At 37.3% G+C, this 18,110-nt stretch overlaps 1 protein-coding gene across 14 annotated transcripts in view; it reads right to left on the reverse strand.

The window, feature by feature from the left end:
* Positions 1 to 18,110, reverse strand: part of NRXN1 (neurexin 1) — a 4,168,553-nt gene that overhangs the window by 2,941,099 nt on the left and 1,209,344 nt on the right. The gene's annotated exons all lie outside the window — the stretch shown is intronic.

Raw genomic sequence — 18,110 nt, forward strand, 5'->3', positions numbered from 1 at the left:
ATGGCACATATTTCAGTTTCAGGCTTCTTTTCCTTCAGAAAATGCATGCTACTGCAACACTTATTATTATAAAGAGCAATATGTAAAATCCGTTTTTGATTTTTTGCCCGCCTCCCATTATTTTTAGCATTGTCCAGAATTTTCCTGCCAAGAGGTTGAGTTTTATGAATGCAATCCATCTCTAGAAAGCAGTTAGGGGTATAAGTCATCTCCTCCAGGCTTGATGTATATTGGACAACCCTTGAATGACACAAACAGATAAACCAATGGTGAAAGTCAATTAGCTTTTGCCTGTATTGCGACATCACTCCTGGCAATGCTTGGATACTGCTCAGTCTCATTTCACAAGTTTTGAGCTCTGATGCATATTAAGAGAGCTCCATCATATCTCACATCATATGATCGAAGGATGTGTGGCTCAAGTCATTCTCTCACATGCAAAATGACAACGTCATATGTGTACTAAGGATGAAGGGACTTGAGGACCCCCCCCCCCCCAAGTAACATTGTGGATCTCAGCACCTGCGAAGTAGCCAACTGTCACCTTGTCTTTGTTCAGCCTGGTAAGTGGTGCATCCACGTGTCTACTGTAGAGTTACCTATAAGCAGGTCATTACCAGTTGTATTGTCTTGCCTTACTGCCTTAACTTCTGCTTGCTATATGAATGACCCCTTTCTGTATTTGTGTTAGGGTGCCCTGCGTACATCTACTGATGATAGACGGAGTGCAGGAAGTAGTGTGAAGGCTTCAGCTGATTGCTTGACCTAAAAGTTGGATGACAATTGCATAGGGATATTTTTAACAGGCTTCACATACAACAATTTTGTGTTGACAGTCTAGAGATTCTGCATAGGTGAAGCTGGAGGAAAGACTGTGTTTTATTCAAAATATGCAACTGACTATGAGAGGTACGCCTCCTGTTTAGGTAAGGATTTACACCTCACACAGCTAGACTCCCTTGGGTTGCTTTCAGTGAGCATGATAGCCATTCTTGAGTCATAAAATCAACACTTTATGTAAAACATATCAAAGTAGTAAGACCAGTCCAAAAAAGAAAATCAGTCAGTGCAGAGCAGCAAATTCAGGGAAACTTTGAAAGTCAGTTACAGATAAGAATGTATATATTCTCAGTGAGTCCAGCTAAAATTATTGCTTGGTAATAATACCGGAAACTTTCAAAAAAGGACATGACTGTAGACAATTCACATTTCTTACTTAATGAGGTCCAATTTCTAACAGTTTAAATTCTTTATAACAGCTGCCTTTAAGGATGTTGTGAATAAATGGAATTTATACAGGCATGGGAATAGAAATGCTACTTTGGCTGTTATTGGAAAGTTGTCTACAACAGGTTATGGCGTGAGTTTACTTTTAGGTTGGAGAGCTGCTTTCAGTTCAAAGAGAAAGAAAAGCTGGACACAATTTTATTCAGGCAAAAAACAGATTCATACTATATACACTTTTCCTTCTAAGAATCATAGTTGCATTTTGCAATTTAGAAAAATAAAATATATTTATTGTTTTATCAGTTTCATTATAATATCTTTAAGATGTACAGCTTTTGGAAACCATCATATCAAGGTGAGCATCAGCTATATTTCTAATTATGAGTTTGTTTTATATACGCTTCACATATCAAAGCAAAGAGTGCATATGTTACTTCTAAGCTAGGCTTATATATGCCCCGGGGCTAAAAGCCTAGTACCTACCTATGAATCTATAAAGGACATATATAAGAGAAACATGAAATTAATCATCAATTTCTTCTTAAGAGCATCTCCTTGAAGCACTGTTGTAATAATACCATTTCTGCATGGAACAACACTGAAACATCTCCATACTTTTAAAATGAACTGCTTTTATGCTAAGCTATCAAAGTCTCTGTTTCGGCTTTTGAAATAAGGTTCCATACCCAGTATTTGTGCACATTTCCTTTTTTTTAATTTTTTTTGTGGATATGCACCAATCGGTAAAATGCACATCTGGTTTGTCACCAGTGACATGCTCTTGTCATAATGGCTCACAGTTAATCGATTGATGGAAAGCTGCTATGCTATGATATTGAGAATATAAAGCATCATGGAGGCCTTAGTAAGAAACTTACAACAGGAAACAAAGCTCAAAACAACATGTAGTTTTTTTTGTTGTTCACTTTAATCACGTAAACTGTAATTACAGAAACAGTTAACTGACATTGAAAGTTTACATGACACGTTTCAGGCTGCAACTCTAAAAGACGTCCTGGGTGCAATCAGATTTTTTTAAACGACATACGAGGATGTTTAAAGAAGTAATATTAATTTCTTCGATTTCCAGCATTGGTTGGCAGAGATTGACTAATAATAATATTAATGTTAGTATTAATAATAATAATAATTATAGCAATAATAATGAAGATATGGCTTATTCACTTATTTTAAGACTAGCCCTGAAACATGGCTTTCAACCTGTTCTCACCAGTTTTATGGACAAAACCAAACATAATAGGGTAACGACAAAGGCACAACAATTGGGAAGATTTGTATTGCGCTAATTCACTTTTTGAACAACATTTGCATCAATTTTCATTTACTGAAGCGTAAGAAGTATGAAACTTTAATGTTTTGATTGACTGATTGAAATCTTTGGTGATTTACCAGGAAATCAAAAATTCTATGACAGATAGGTGAAAAATATGAGGCAAAATGTGGAACAATTTAGAGCAATTTCATGAAAATGTTTGATTTGCCCAAACTTTAAGTTGATAAGCAAAAAAAAAAAAAATAAAAAAAAAATGTCCTTTCCCAATCTACAAGCGCGGTCCTTCCTACCCTATCTACAGCTGTTGTCAAACTGCTTCCTGTGGTGCTGATTTTACTTCCCTTGTCACTTGTGTGACCCTTTGCAACTTCCTAATCCAGACTGCACCTGAAAAAGTCCATGTGAATCCATTTTCTCTGGGTAGGCTTGCACCCCTCCGTTTTTTTTCTGGACTATCAGGAAATCAAACTGATTCTCCGGTAGTCCGGAAAACACTGTACAAACTCCGGTATTCTGTTTCAAAAAGGAAACAGACTATCGGAGTTTGTAAATCGGCTGATTTACTATGCTTTTTTTACAGAAAAGCATAGCAAATCAGCCAAAAGCAGGCGGCGGGAACGAAAAAAGAGGGTGTTCCCGTTGATTGGCTGATTTACTATGCTTTTTTTACAGAAAAGCATAGCAAATCAGCCAAAAGCAGGCAGCGGAAATGAAAAAAGAGGGCGTTCCCGTTGATCGGCTGATTTACTATGCTTTTTTTACAGAAAAGCATAGCAAATCAGCCAAAAGCAGGCGGCAGGAATGAAAAAAGAGGGCGTTCCCATTGAGTGATGCTATCGTGACATCACAAAATAGGCGGTATGTTGGCGGGAGAGGGGGTGGGGCGGGCGGGGTTACTGGTGATGTGAGGGGCGTGGCGTGGCTCCGGTTTTAGCCGTGAACGAAGGTGGCAACCCTATCTCTGGGACTTAACAAATACAAACAACTAAACGCAACTGAGTGTCACAATATTAATGGCATGAGCTACAAACTCATTCCTTCCATCCTATATACACAGTGATATGTGTATGCTCACTGCAAAATAGATATGCCTCTAACTTTCGAACATGTAAAGATGGCTGTCAAGGGAAAGGAGGACCATTATACTATATAGTTAGTTAATAAAGGGAAAATGTTGTCTTTTTAAATGACTGTAATGTGTAATACTGACAATCACTACACAAACAAGGGTCAAGTCAAATTTAACATCTCACAGGGAAGCTTCCCATTCAGACCCTTGTGGGTAAACTGTATACATCACAGGAAAATGCTACTTCATCTTTAAAAGTGGTGACGTTTAGTATATTGCTTAGTCCCATGCTCATGTGCACACACACACACACACACACACACACACACACACACACACACTCTCTCTCTCTTTCACATCCACATTCAAATTGCAAACAGTTATTTAAAAAATGATGTAGTTTATAAGGTATAGAAGCCTGTGTTAAATAATGACAAGTCACCTTACGTTTACTCAGCATGTAACACAGAGACATGCTTGATAAAATCCCCATTACAGAATGACGCACATGTTTATTACAAGAGGAATACAGCATTTAAAGAAGGTAGTGCATCAATACAGTTATTTACAGGAAAAACCTAGGTTAAATTTTAACGCTGCAAATTTCCAATGTAGTGAAAAAGCAATCATGGCTTGGTGTACGTTTCCTACTTTCTCAAAATAATAATAAAAGAGAAATGGAATTATTCCTGTGATATGCATATGTGTTGTTTAAAGCTAGCCCTCCAATTTAGTCTCTGTGTCTTCTTTTTTCAAATTCAGCGTCAGTATTCTGTATTACATTCTGAATACTCCCATTCATTTCTGAAAGCATTAATTTGCAAATAGTCTAACTAAAATCTCATTTGCAATGGTCTGATTATTCACTTGAAGCCTCAGGACTATTTGTTTTACTTCATATGTGGTAAAACATGTTTTATGACTTCTCTGGGGCACTGCATTATCTTGGTTGCTATAGAAACTGAAAAAGAATACACACTGGACTGAATACCAAAGGGTATTAAATCCTGCAGATTGTGAAGCCAGCCACTAAAGCAGGAAAATCACCAGATTTGCCTCTTATTGTTATTCGAGTCACAGACATAGTTCGGAGTGATTTTTGAATGAATTTTTGATTTTTAATGACTTTGTCTGAGTGAATGAGTATTGTCACACACCAAGGTATTTCAGTGGCTATATCTGTTTCTGCTACCTACGAATGCAACATAAAATAATACACTATCTAGCATGTTTCTTATAAAAATGAAAATAAAGCTGACTTTAAAGGTGGTTGTGAAATACTATCTAATAAACTACTATGCAAATTCATTTTGTCTGAGCCTTTGTTGTTGAAAATGCAGCACAGAACTGAATATTTGGATAGTTTAACATTGTAGAGAACAACCATGCATTAAATTTTCTGTACTGACTATCAACAACAAATGGCACACATTCCATTGATGCGTGTCATTTGTAGAGGTGATTTTGGCTTTTCACCGATGTTGGTAGTAACCTCAGTTTTAAAAAGGGGTGCACATGCTTGAGATTTTGAATTCATCTGATAATGATCACCAATTACTTCCTCTAGTTACCCAGGTATACCTGTTCTACCCCAAGCATATGGGCTTTTCAGAAATAACTCCTACTAAAACATTTTGTACTTTTTTCTCCAATACATTACTACTTCTAATCTTACAAAGTACTGCAGATAAACCTTACTACCAGTAATGCTACAAAAACTTTTGCACTTTTTTTCTCAAATACTGTACTACTCTCAATGTCACAATGTACTGCATATAAACCTACTACCAGAAATGTTAAACTCTGTCTACTACATGCTGAAATGAGTCTGTAATGGACTTGTATATAGTCCTGATAACAAGATGTTAATATCTGAATATTGCATGCTGTAAATAATTTCTAGATGTAAATGAAATCCTCACTTGTACTGTACTGTATGTGGAGCTTTTCTCCCCGCGCCTCCGCTGAAAAGGGACCTGTTTCCAGTCGGACTTTCCCAGTTAACAAATGTAAAATAAAATAAAAATAAATAAAATACATTTTGCAGATGTCATTCCTCAGGGTATATGTCTGCATGAATATAGTCCTAGTGTTTTGCTCCCAGAGACAGTAAGTTTGTGTGTGCATCTGTCTTGTCTGTCTGTCAGAGAGTCATTGGGGTAGTCATTTTCCTTTCAGATAAGAATTTTATTTTGGAGATTGCTCTAACTTAAAATAAATTTCAGATGTCATTTATGTTTTAGCATGGTAAGTGCACTTGACAGACTAAATGTTAATCTGTCTAACTTCTCATCTTATGGAGAAAAGCATGAGCAAACGTTTTCTGAAAGAGCACATGTCACAGCAACCATAGAGGCTGACAGTGACACATACAAGTAGCCTAACCCCTCTGCTGCTGTAAGTGAGTGGGGGACCCACAGACTTCAGTGGTAAACTGAATGCATGTTGCCTGCTATAGGCTTATGGAGGCCCACTGTATATACTGACTCACTGTCTGGAACAATCCTTTTTTCCTCCTAACTTCTTTCTGCCACTGCACCGAGCAGCCATCAAATCTCCAACTCATGTACTTGAATCTGTTCTTTCCTACATGGTAGAGATTCTCGAAAACCATGTTGGGGGGGGGCATCTCAAGGGGCCATCAGTCTGGCTGCCACAAAGGTTGGTTCAGCTATTTGCTGGCATCCTGTCAATGAAGGTGTACAGGATAGCTCTATCTCCACCTCTCGGCTGAGGGATAAGTACTTCCTATCACCAATTAGAACCACAATGCATTTCCAGTGTGAGTCCATACCTCTGTAGACTTTTGATGAAGGGTAACACTAATTGGTGACTTGGTGAGCAAAACACACACCAAATTGCACACATTTACATCACAACACCTCTGCTAAATGTATGTGGCAGTGATTGGCCTGCTCCATTCCACCCTCTCACATAATGGACATGTCCATTCATCCCAACCAGTTCAGTCAAGTGTCAAGCTTCTACTCCAACTCTTCTCACCAAGGCAATAGTAATAGCTTTCATTCCAATCTGCGGTCAGCATCAAGGTTTTTGACTAAAGACCTTTTGGTACCTGTTTAAGAGAGTTACATTGCAGTGTATGATTATTTTGGTATACTGGATGCCAGCAAATGAAGAAATGGGGCTACTTCATGAACACAGACAGAACAAGCATTGTTGCAGCAGATGTCCCTGCATTATACATTTCCTTACTGAATATCAGCAATAAAATAAAAATAGCAAACAGCGAGATATGCATATTGTTGTCACAAGTTCACACTATATTGTATGACAAGAACATTAATCAACCAAGTGGAGTGGCAACTGTTCTATATTTAAACCTGCAAGTGGCATAGAAAGGAAAAACTACAACTATGACTCAAGTGAGCTGAATTCATTTAGCAGCTCTGCTTCTTGATGATGCAAGCTGGCAGGACAGGATTGCCTATCGCAGTGGAGGAGGGGATATTGGCCATCTTGCCAGTGCAGTCTGGTGCAATCCTTGCTGGAGGACAGGAAATGAATCAACAGACAGGGACAAGTGCAAACTTAATGTGGACATGGCCATCCAAGCTGGCGATGGCACCCTTGATGGCTGAAAACATGGAGCATGACCCAAATTGTTAGAAGGGTGCAATTACCACCCAAAGGGAAGGGTTATGGCCATTCATGCAGAATATGCCAGCCAAAGCATCAAATACCCTGGCTTTTTGCCTGAAAGACATCTCTACAATATATACAAAAAAGTTTCCAAAGTGTCCCATAGACCATGTGAGATGGTAGTGTTGTTCATGGTGCATTACAGCAATGTTACTATTTGTAAGTGGCATGTCTTGTATGGGGTGTGTGTAACAAAACTTTTTGTGTGTTCTTATTGTTTTTCAAGTTACACTTCTTGATGTTGAAAAAGTCACTGAAATGTGACATGTTCAAGACTAAGTCAGTGGATCACAGTGAAAGCAGGGATAAACTCCATGAAAGGGTGAAACAAATGGTCTGCACTGAAGTTAAATAAAGTAAAAAAGAATGTCAATGCATTCCAGTACCTGCATATTCTAAGAGATGGAATAGAAGAGATGGAATTAATGAAATTATTATCCATTGAAATGGTATTGAAATGGCAGAATTCATGTTACTTATCCGTGTTGAACAAGAACTCTGAAGTATGGGAAGGATCACTGTGTTGTAATTCAGGCTATATTCTGATATAAATACTAAGGATGGCCAATGTTTGATATTTCTATCTTCAAGTGAAATAAAAACTGCAAGAAAACCCAGGGACGCCAGAGTCTAGAGACTTTACTGTGTGATATTTTAAACCTCCTGTAATGGAGGCCCATGAAATATATGCAAATTTCTGAAGTGTAGCCAAACTATCCACTTATGCTGTGCTGATGGTGTCACTAAAAAGGCCAAAGCATGCATGTTCACAACTAATGGGGTTTGGCTTTATTGGCCTGAATGTAACCATAAAGACTAAAAAAGTAAAAAATCATGGACACTCAGAAGCCATGTAGCTGAAACACTTGATGCCCTTAAGGGGTCATTTGCATATATTCCATAGGCCTCCATTACAAGAGGTTTAAAGTATCACACTGTGATTCTAGTTTGGCTGGGTCTTTCTTGATGTGTTTACTGAATGGTTTGTCTGTATGACATTTTTACTCTGTGGTTTGGGTGTTATTTCGGATATTTTGGAGGCACCATACTCTTTATGAACATCAGCTGGATTTAAATAACCTGTGCTTCTAAACTACAATGAAACTATCCACTTATGGTGTGCTGATGAGGTCACTAAAAAGTCACAAACATACGTGTCCGTAGCTAGTTGAGTTTGTCGTTAGTTGCCTTATTGGCCTGAAAGTAACCATAGAGTCTTAAAACGTCAATGACTTTCAGAAACCATATAGCTGAAGCACTTAATATCCTTAAGAGGTTGTTTGCATATATCCAAAGGGCGCCCATTACAGGAAGTTTAAAATATCACACAGTGAAAACTCTAGCCTCTAACATGACTAGGTTTTCTTTGTAGTTTTTACTGAATAATTTGTCTATGTGACCTTTTTACCCTTTAATTTGGAAGTTTCAAGAGAAGCAGACTTAGTTTGAATGCTATGAGTATTCATCAAGCCCAAGCAGGTATCATCATGTGTATGGGTCAAACTTCTTAGGTTAGTAAGAAGATCTGTGATTGAATCAGCATCTGCTGTTTTTAGCAGAAAATGCTCAAGAATACAGAACACTTATTTGAAAGGAATGATTCTCCTTGTCTGAAACATATACAGGTTTTGGGTGTACTCAAGCTGTCTTTGCATGGGAGAGTGGGAAAGGGAAACATATTTTAGAAACAGTTTCAGATAGGATGAACAGGGGAAAATCATGGGAGAGTATTAATGGAAGCAGAGAGCTACAAAGGGTGATGTACATCATTAGGGTGTGACTGAATGAGTTTGACATCATTGGGGTGTGAATGAACTAGACTGACATCACAAGGATGTGACTGAATGAGTTTGACAGTGTGGAGTAGTTTAAAAGAATGCTGCTTAGTGATACTGGCTAGATTAAAGCCTGGAATGGGGATAAGGCCATTCCTGATAGGCTGTGATGTCTATTTTCTTCAGTGATAAATAAAAAAGTAGCTATTGCAGGGGGGTAAGTGATTCACAAGATAAGAAAAATAATAGGAGGCTAAGAATGACATTTCCCAGACCAACCATATGATATCAGCAAGGCATAAGTAAAGTGCTGTGATTACATTGGCTACAAGCTACACTCTGGTATAACTGCAGTTCAAGGACCAGACATCCAAATTTATGGCAAATTAGCCTTTTATTAATAATGTAAAGGCAAACAAATTATAGTAGGCAGGGAAAAGAATTGGCATTGGTTATGCTTAGCTGCCAGTATTAGCATTTGGTTTACCTTTAGACTCAAGTCAAAACTGCATTTCACAGCAACCATAGGAATTATGGAATTAGATATCAAAAAAGGGATTACCTAAGTAGTCACTGGTCAGTGTTAACATTAAGGATGTAAACAATAAGCTAAGAAAGTTGACAGCTGTTGCTAGAAACCAGGTGGCTAACTTGTCATGGTCTGTGTTATAGCCTTAAGGACTTGACTAGTCATTTGGGTTACTAAGGATAAGTGTATGTATGAACATACGAGGTATGATTGTAGTTATTTACATCATAAAGATCTGCAGTATCCTAAATTAGCAATGGTGATGTTGGTAATACCCTGATAATATTAAAAATGTATAACCTAGTTGCTTAAAGAAGTGTGAACTTAAAAGACACAGACGGTGACATATAGTGCAAGCTAAATTGTACTTTTGTGTGCTATTAAGTGGACAGTAGTTTGACATTTTTTTGTCATTGTCAAAACCATAACTGGAATCCACAAGTGACTTAGCTGCATATAATTTTCAGGTAATATCAAGTAAATTATAATAATTTCATGGCAAGATCAGTGACAGTTGCTATTTTTGTACCGGCATGTTCTGTGGGCATCTGCACCCATACTTAAAGCATATTTCAGTGTACAGCAGATTAACAAATAAATAAAAGAATATATGTTATTAAATATACCTTCCTACTGATACTCAAAATGATTATAGTCCTTTCAAATTAAGCCCCAACTTAGTTAAAAGCTCTGTAGCTGGTACAAAACAGAGTAGAAAAAAAAACTTACAGATATCAAAAGCAACAGACAGAAGTAAATTCCAGACTTTTACAGCATCATATAGAGCAAAAAAGAAAAAAAATGGACCAAGATTTTTATAATTTTATAAATGGATAACATTTTGGAGCAGTTCATAGTACAGTAGCTTATGGCATTTCCATTTGTGAGTTAAGTACACACAATGCACAAGGCCCTTAACCCAGACCGGAGTAAAACTTGTTTACTGTCCTAGAGAAGAGAAAACCACCTTTACAGTTCAGTGAATGCATTATGTTTCTGAAGAAACTCCTTTAGACTGCCTCTACATGCTGGAACAACTAACGTTTACATTGAATAGATGCAGTAATTGCAGCCTAGAACTCCACAGGAAAGCAATAAAATAAAGTAGCCGGTATGGGGAGAATGAAAATGTGAAACAGTTAATAAAAAAATGAATATCCTCACTCTGCTCCAGATGTAAGGAAAAACAAAACACTACTGCCTCTGTGTTTCGTTTCCTTACCCTTTTGCCTACATTATGCTGGCGGATCTTATGCAGCCTGAGTTCAATGGAGTTGCTGATTAAAGACAATAAAATAACAGAATAATGACATGCAATTCAATGGTTTCATGTGTTTTACAGTGAATGAAGAATTCAGCCCATGACCTTAGTATACCAACGTTCTCAATAGCTACCCTATTGCTTATTGTTAATGAAATAAGGAAGCCATGTTACAGATACTGCTGAAAGCAACCCTGTATGAATATTACACATTGCAACAGCACTTATAAACAAGGGAAGACAGATTGAAGGTGTGTGCACTGTTCTACTATATAGTTATTACAGCCTGGGAGTTGTTGTTTAAACCTAAGGGAATCGCTTGCTGGTTAAACGATGTCCATGACACCACTATGACAACCTTGGTTTCACTCCATTAGTGCACATATAAGCTATAACATTCAACTGCTCTGTTTTCATTCAGACTTACCACAACAGGCTCAAAAAGCACAAATTTATTAATATGCAATGGAATCACAATTTCTAACTGAACCGTTATGTGCAGAATGCTATTATCTGATATGTCAAAGTGCTGCACACTTCACAGGACAAATATGGTCTTTAATACTAGGTGCATTGGCATTTTTGTCTACTAATTATTCTTAAGCTAAGGTATGTGCACTACTAAAGAGACACACGAGGATAACTTTAGTATGGCAAGGAACATAACTGTCTTGTAGAGTGGTATTTGATGCAGTCAGACAAAAACCTAAAATCTTCTAAATGCATCAATATTGTTGGTCTTAAAATCATAAAATACATATTTATAAAAACATAACATTCATATAGATCATATCACTGGATATTGAATTAAACTTATGTTTTTTAGCTTTTACTTTCAGATTTTACTTCTCTAGTAAGAAATCTTCATTAAACTAAAATCCATACTGTAATCTGTAGAAGTAAAGAGAAACAGGTACATTTATGTAAAATACACTGTAACGTCAGCTACGTCATATTATCCAAACATACATTTTTTCTGTTTTCATTTTTAGAAAACCTATCCCATATGCTATTACTTCCTAGCAAGAAGAAACTCAACTTGCTGTAGTCTTCTTTTTCTGTTTTCTTTTTGTGTGATAAGCAGAACATTTGGTATTCAAAAATATCAGGATGTGAAAAAGTGAGACACAAGCTGTAACATTGCCAAAATATGTTTGCTTTTAAGCTGTACAACAGTACACAGCAAACCAGACCACATGAAATACATGAGTCTGTGAATAAGACTCACCAGATGAAGACCTATACTCATCCATTATATCCATACCCCTTAACTAACCATAGGTTAAAGGGCTGACCATCATGTGTTATACACATACCCCATTTAACCATAGGTTAAAGGGCTGACCATCATGTGTTATACCCATATCCCTTAACTAACCATAGGTTAAAGGGATGACCATTAATGGTTTTACCCATACCTTTTAACTAACCCTGGATTACAGAGATGGCCATCATGTGCTACACCCATACACCTTAACTAACCATAGGTTAAAATGATGGCCATCATGTGTTATACCCATACCCCTTAACTAACCATAGGTTAAAGTGCTGACCATCATGTGTTATACCCATACCCCTTAACTAACCACAGGTTAAAGGGATGGCCATCATGTGTTACACCCATACCCCTTAACTAACCATAGGTTAAAGGGCTGACCATTAATGGTTTTACCCATACCTTTTAACTAACCCTGAATTACAGAGATGGCCATCATGTGTTACACCCATACCCCTTAACTAACCATAGGTTAAAGGGATGGCCATCATGTGTTATACTCATACCCCTTAACTAACCATAGGTTAAAGGGATGGCCATCATGTGTTATACCTATACCCCTTAACTAACAATAGGTTAAAGGGATGGCCATCATGTGTTACACCCATACCCCTTAACTAACCATAGGTTAAAGGGATGGCCATCATGTGTTATACCTATACCCCTTAACTAACCATAGGTTAAAGGGCTGACCATCATGTGTTATACCCATACCCCTTAACTAACCATAGGTTAAAAAGGCTGACCATCATGTGTTATACCCATACCCCATAACTAACCATAGGTTAAAGGGATGGCCATCATGTGTTATAACTATACCCCTTAACTAACAATAGGTTAAAGGGATGGCCATCATGTGTTATACCTATACCCCTTAACTAACCATAGGTTAAAGGGCTGACCATCATGTGTTTTACCCATACCCCTTAACTAACCATAGGTTAAAGGGCTGACCATCATGTGTTATACCCATACCCCTTAACTAACCATAGGTTAAAGGGATGGCCAACATGTGTTATACCCATACCCCTTAACTAACCATAGGTTAAAGGGCTGACCATCATGTGTTATACCCATACCCCTTAACTAACCATAGGTTAAAGGGCTGACCATCATGTGTTATACCCATACCCCTTAACTAACCATAGGTTAAAGGGATGGCCATCATGTGTTATACCCATACCCCTTAACTAACAATAGGTTAAAGGGCTGACCATCATGTGTTATACCCATACCCCTTAACTAACCATAGGTTAAAGAGATGGCCATCATGTGTTATACCCATACCCCTTAACTAACCATAGGTTAAAGGGATGGCCATCATGTGTTACACCCATACCCCTTAACTAACCATAGGTTAAAGGGATGGCCATCATGTGTTACACCCATACCCCTTAACTAACCATAGGTTAAAGGGATGGCCATCATGTGTTACACCCATACCCCTTAACTAACCATAGGTTAAAGGGATGGCCATCATGTGTTATACCCATACCCCTTAACTAACCATAGGTTAAAGGGATGGCCATCATGTGTTATACCCATACCCCTTAACTAACCATAGGTTAAAGGGATGGCCATCATGTGTTACACCCATACCCCTTAACTAACCATAGGTTAAAGGGATGGCCGTCATGTGTTACACCCATACCCCTTAACTAACCATAGGTTAAAGGGATGGCCATCATGTGTTACACCCATACCCCTTAACTAACCATAGGTTAAAGGGATGGCCATCATGTGTTACACCCATACCCCTTAACTAACCATAGGTTAAAGGGCTGACCATGATGTGTTATACCCATACCCCTTAACTAACCATAGGTTAAAGGGCTGACCATCATGTGTTATACCCATACCCTTTAACTAACCATAGGTTAAAGGGATGGCCATCATGTGTTATACCTATACCCCTTAACTAACCATAGGTTAAAGGGATGGCCATCATGTGTTATACCCATACCCCTTAACTAACCATAGGTTAAAGGGATGGCCATCATGTGTTACACCCATACCCCTTAACTAACCATAGGATAAAGGGATGGCCATCATGTGTTATACCCATACCCCTTAACTAACCATAGGTTAAAGGGCTGACCATCATGTGTTTTACCCATACCCCTTAACTAACCATAGGTTAAAGGGATGGCCATCATGTGTTACACCCATACCCCTTAACTAACCATAGGTTAAAGGGCTGACCATCATGTGTTATACCCATACCCCTTAACTAACCATAGGTTAAAGGGCTGACCATCATGTGTTATACCCATACCCCTTAACTAACCATAGGTTAAAGGGCTGACCATCATGTGTTACACCCATGCCCCTTAACTAACCATAGGTTAAAGGGCTGACCATCATGTGTTATACCCATACCCCTTAACTAACCATAGGTTAAAGGGCTGACCATCATGTGTTATACCCATACCCCTTAACTAACCATAGGTTAAAGGGCTGACCATCATGTGTTATACCCATACCCCTTAACTAACCACAGGTTAAAGGGATGACCATCATGTGTTATACCCATACCCCTTAACTAACCATAGGTTAAAGGGCTGACCATCATGTGTTATACCCATACCCCTTAACTAACCACAGGTTAAAGGGATGACCAACATGTGTTATACCTATACCTCTTATCTATCCCTGGATTTCACGGATGACCATGATTTTGGTTCAAAATATTTTTGTCTGCTCGTGATAATTTCTCCTAAGCTGGTTATTTCAGGAGAAAGGTGCTGGATATCCCTTAATAAGTAACGATAATGATTAGAGTTACTGCAGAACATGTACATTACTTCACATGCTGTTTATTGTGTCAGCTACTCATGTTGATGGTATTCATTTTCAAAAGTCCAAGACTGTCCTTGATTATTTCTTGATTCTGATTATGGCTATTAGAGGTTGAGAGTTATGCATATAGTCCTATTTTTCACAAAGGCTTTCCATTTATGTTGAGCTAGATTCAATTACTATTTTATATAAATACATTCACAGTTCACATAGACCTTACACCGCTTCACAATTCAGCTGCCACTTTTATGTTTTTATGTTTTTTTCTGTAGCAATATGATTTGCAAGGTACGTAACACAGAATGTTGCAGACTAGCAACAAATTATTCCAAGAGTATGAACATCACTATTTTCTTGACGAAGTAGACTTGCAACCCACCTTAAAGACCTTGATGCTACCTCAGCTCAATATCTGTCAGATCAAAAAGAAGAAACAAAGTGATTGATATTACTAGCTGTAGCATTTCACATCCTTGCTAGTTTTCTCTCAGACTCCCTTAACTCTAGGCTAGTTTTACCAGTTCCAAATCCAAAAGAATCAGAAAAGTCCATTTTGCTTAGTGCCCTTTGGGGTGGGAGACTCACTGATGTCTGTATGACTAAGATTATAGGTTTACCAAAATTAATCTCAAATGATAATTGAGATACTTGAATCCTACTATATTTTTGTAGGTCGTTTCTGGATTATTTCACCTTGATAGGCATGGCTTGTAAAGAAACTACAATATAGCAGAGTATACAACAAACTGTGTAATTAGACCTATGAAACGTAGTTGCAAGATAGGTGGCATGCAGCTTTTTAATGAATGTACTGCTTCTCTTAGAGATCCCCAAAACTAAGAAACAAAAAAATGTAATTTGTTCCAAGAGCCAATAAATCGAATGGGAAAACATGCTGATAATAGAGCACAGCTGATTTTACTATTTGGCAGTAACTGTCCACTGGATACAATATCAATGACCTTTCTAGTTCTATATTCTAAGACTCTCAACACATCACACAGTCTCCAAAATGTCACAGTTTACCATTAATATAGCAATAACCCATGGCTGGATGTAGGTAATGCTACCCACGGTTGGCATAGTTTGGTGAGAATTGCTGTTATACAATGACGTTATTTAAGAAAAAATGCATATTTTTTCTTAAATAATGTCTTTGTATAATGGTGCCATGGTGTTTCCCCCATTTTTTTTCGATATCCTAGGGATCCCTTGATGTACTGAACATGCATAAGGGACTTATGTTTCCAAGCTTATGCAGTATATCAGTGCTTTGGAAAGGAAACAATGGAGAAGATCTTAGTTGTTTTTTGTTTTTTTTGCATAAAAAAAAAAAAATAAAGTTTGAAATCTAAACAGTTCAGAGATACGAGAGAAACAGGGCACAAATACAAGGATAATCAGATACATTATTTTACTTTTACATAATGTACCTGATGTTCCTTGTATTTACTCTGTCCCCTTCTCTCTCATACCTCTGATCTGTCCAGATTTCAAAATTTACTTTGTTTAAAAACTCAAGAAAACTGGAAAGCTCCATAGCATATATTAAAAGAAGAAAGTCTGGGCGGCCAGACTTTTTCCTATTGGTATATGCTCGAATTACAATGGGCACACTGGTTGGGCTGACCAATCAGTGTGCACATATTTGAATGCAAATGACCTGTCATTGTATAATAACAGATACATTTTCCTAAATATTAATAGCTGGTATCTTTACCCAGATAACACATAGTAATACACTAAACCACTATTATCAGAGTAGACCACATTTTTTTCAGTAGGGCTGAAAAAAAAAAACAAGAAAGTGTTTTGAAAATACATGTCTAAATACAATTGATTTTTTAACTGATATTTTTATATGCTAATAAAATGGGAAATGAACAGCTTTCTTAAGCAGATAAAGAATGGCTGGCATATAGGAGACTTTCATATGCAGTCTGGGAATAAAACATCATCAAGAGATGAGGAAAAGTTCAGTTTAAATGCTACAGAATTAATTTACAGGGAAAATAAGCAGTTACAACAGGAAGTTACCTTAATTGGTATCTACACCCGCATCCTTCAATCCTGCTGTTTTGTCTTCATATATCAATTCAAGTTTGTTTAATTCAATAAGCAAAGTAGATTGGTTTCACTAATGCAGTTCAAAACAGATTTTTTATTTAATCTGTTATGTCTGGTTTCCATCAAACCCAGCAAATTGGTTATTCCTCCTTTGAATTCTTTATCTAACATTTCTTTCTGTTACTGATAGTACTAATAAATTTTATATTTAACAGAATCTTTTACTCATCTTAGACTGATGGAAAGTTATCTGTCGCACTATCAAATCATGCTGTATTTGTGGATATATATATATATATATATATATATGTGTGTGTGTGTGTGTAGAGAGAGAGAGAAAAACATGGTTATGCAAATTTAACATGTCTATGTGAACATTAGCTTCAGTGCAATTAACAGTTGACAAAAATATGTTAGTACCTTCCTAGAGAATTATTACTAACATCATCCAAAGTCAACATACAATAATGTCCTGAAATGTTACTGCTCTACAGAGCCTTCTTATAACTTTGGATACTTTTAATGTATGTGAAATGTGGATTACATGTTCAGAGAGGCAGGCCATGCAGAAACTGAATAACCTCGTCCCAACTTATTCTAGCAAGAGGAATGACATTTTCAAAGAAATGAAAATAAAAATATTTTTGACGCTTCAAAGATACCACTTGCTCTCTTCAGTGACACACAAATGGATCAAAGAACTTGCCATGAAACAATGCTGGCACTATTTTGTAAACTTTGCAAAGCAAAAGGTGAGTTGAGTGCCCTAACGTGTACTGAACGAGCACTAAGGTACTTGAATTAGTATTATGTTACGAATCCAGTAAACGACTTTACAACTCAGTTATTTTACTGTACCTACTGAGTTCCTAAGTATTGCTAGAAAGCTAGAAGCACCTCCATTCTTACTTATGTTTTTCAGCTGATCTCTAAATATGCTGAGTGGAGAGAGACATAATTGTCAAAACATAGTAATATTGCATGATTACAGCCTTTGTGAAACCGTATTCAAATGTTACATTTATTAAGCACATCCCAGTATATCTATTCATCTGGGGAATATAGAAAACTAAAATTTTGTTGGTCCTTAAATGTCATGAAGTATGAGACTTAATCGTTTCTACCTAAAGGCTTTTAAATAAAGGCTCAT

The sequence above is a fragment of the Protopterus annectens genome, chromosome 1.part2, assembly GCF_019279795.1.
Source record: "Protopterus annectens isolate FY-2018-M chromosome 1.part2, PAN1.0, whole genome shotgun sequence".
NCBI classification, from domain to species: domain Eukaryota; kingdom Metazoa; phylum Chordata; order Ceratodontiformes; family Protopteridae; genus Protopterus; species Protopterus annectens.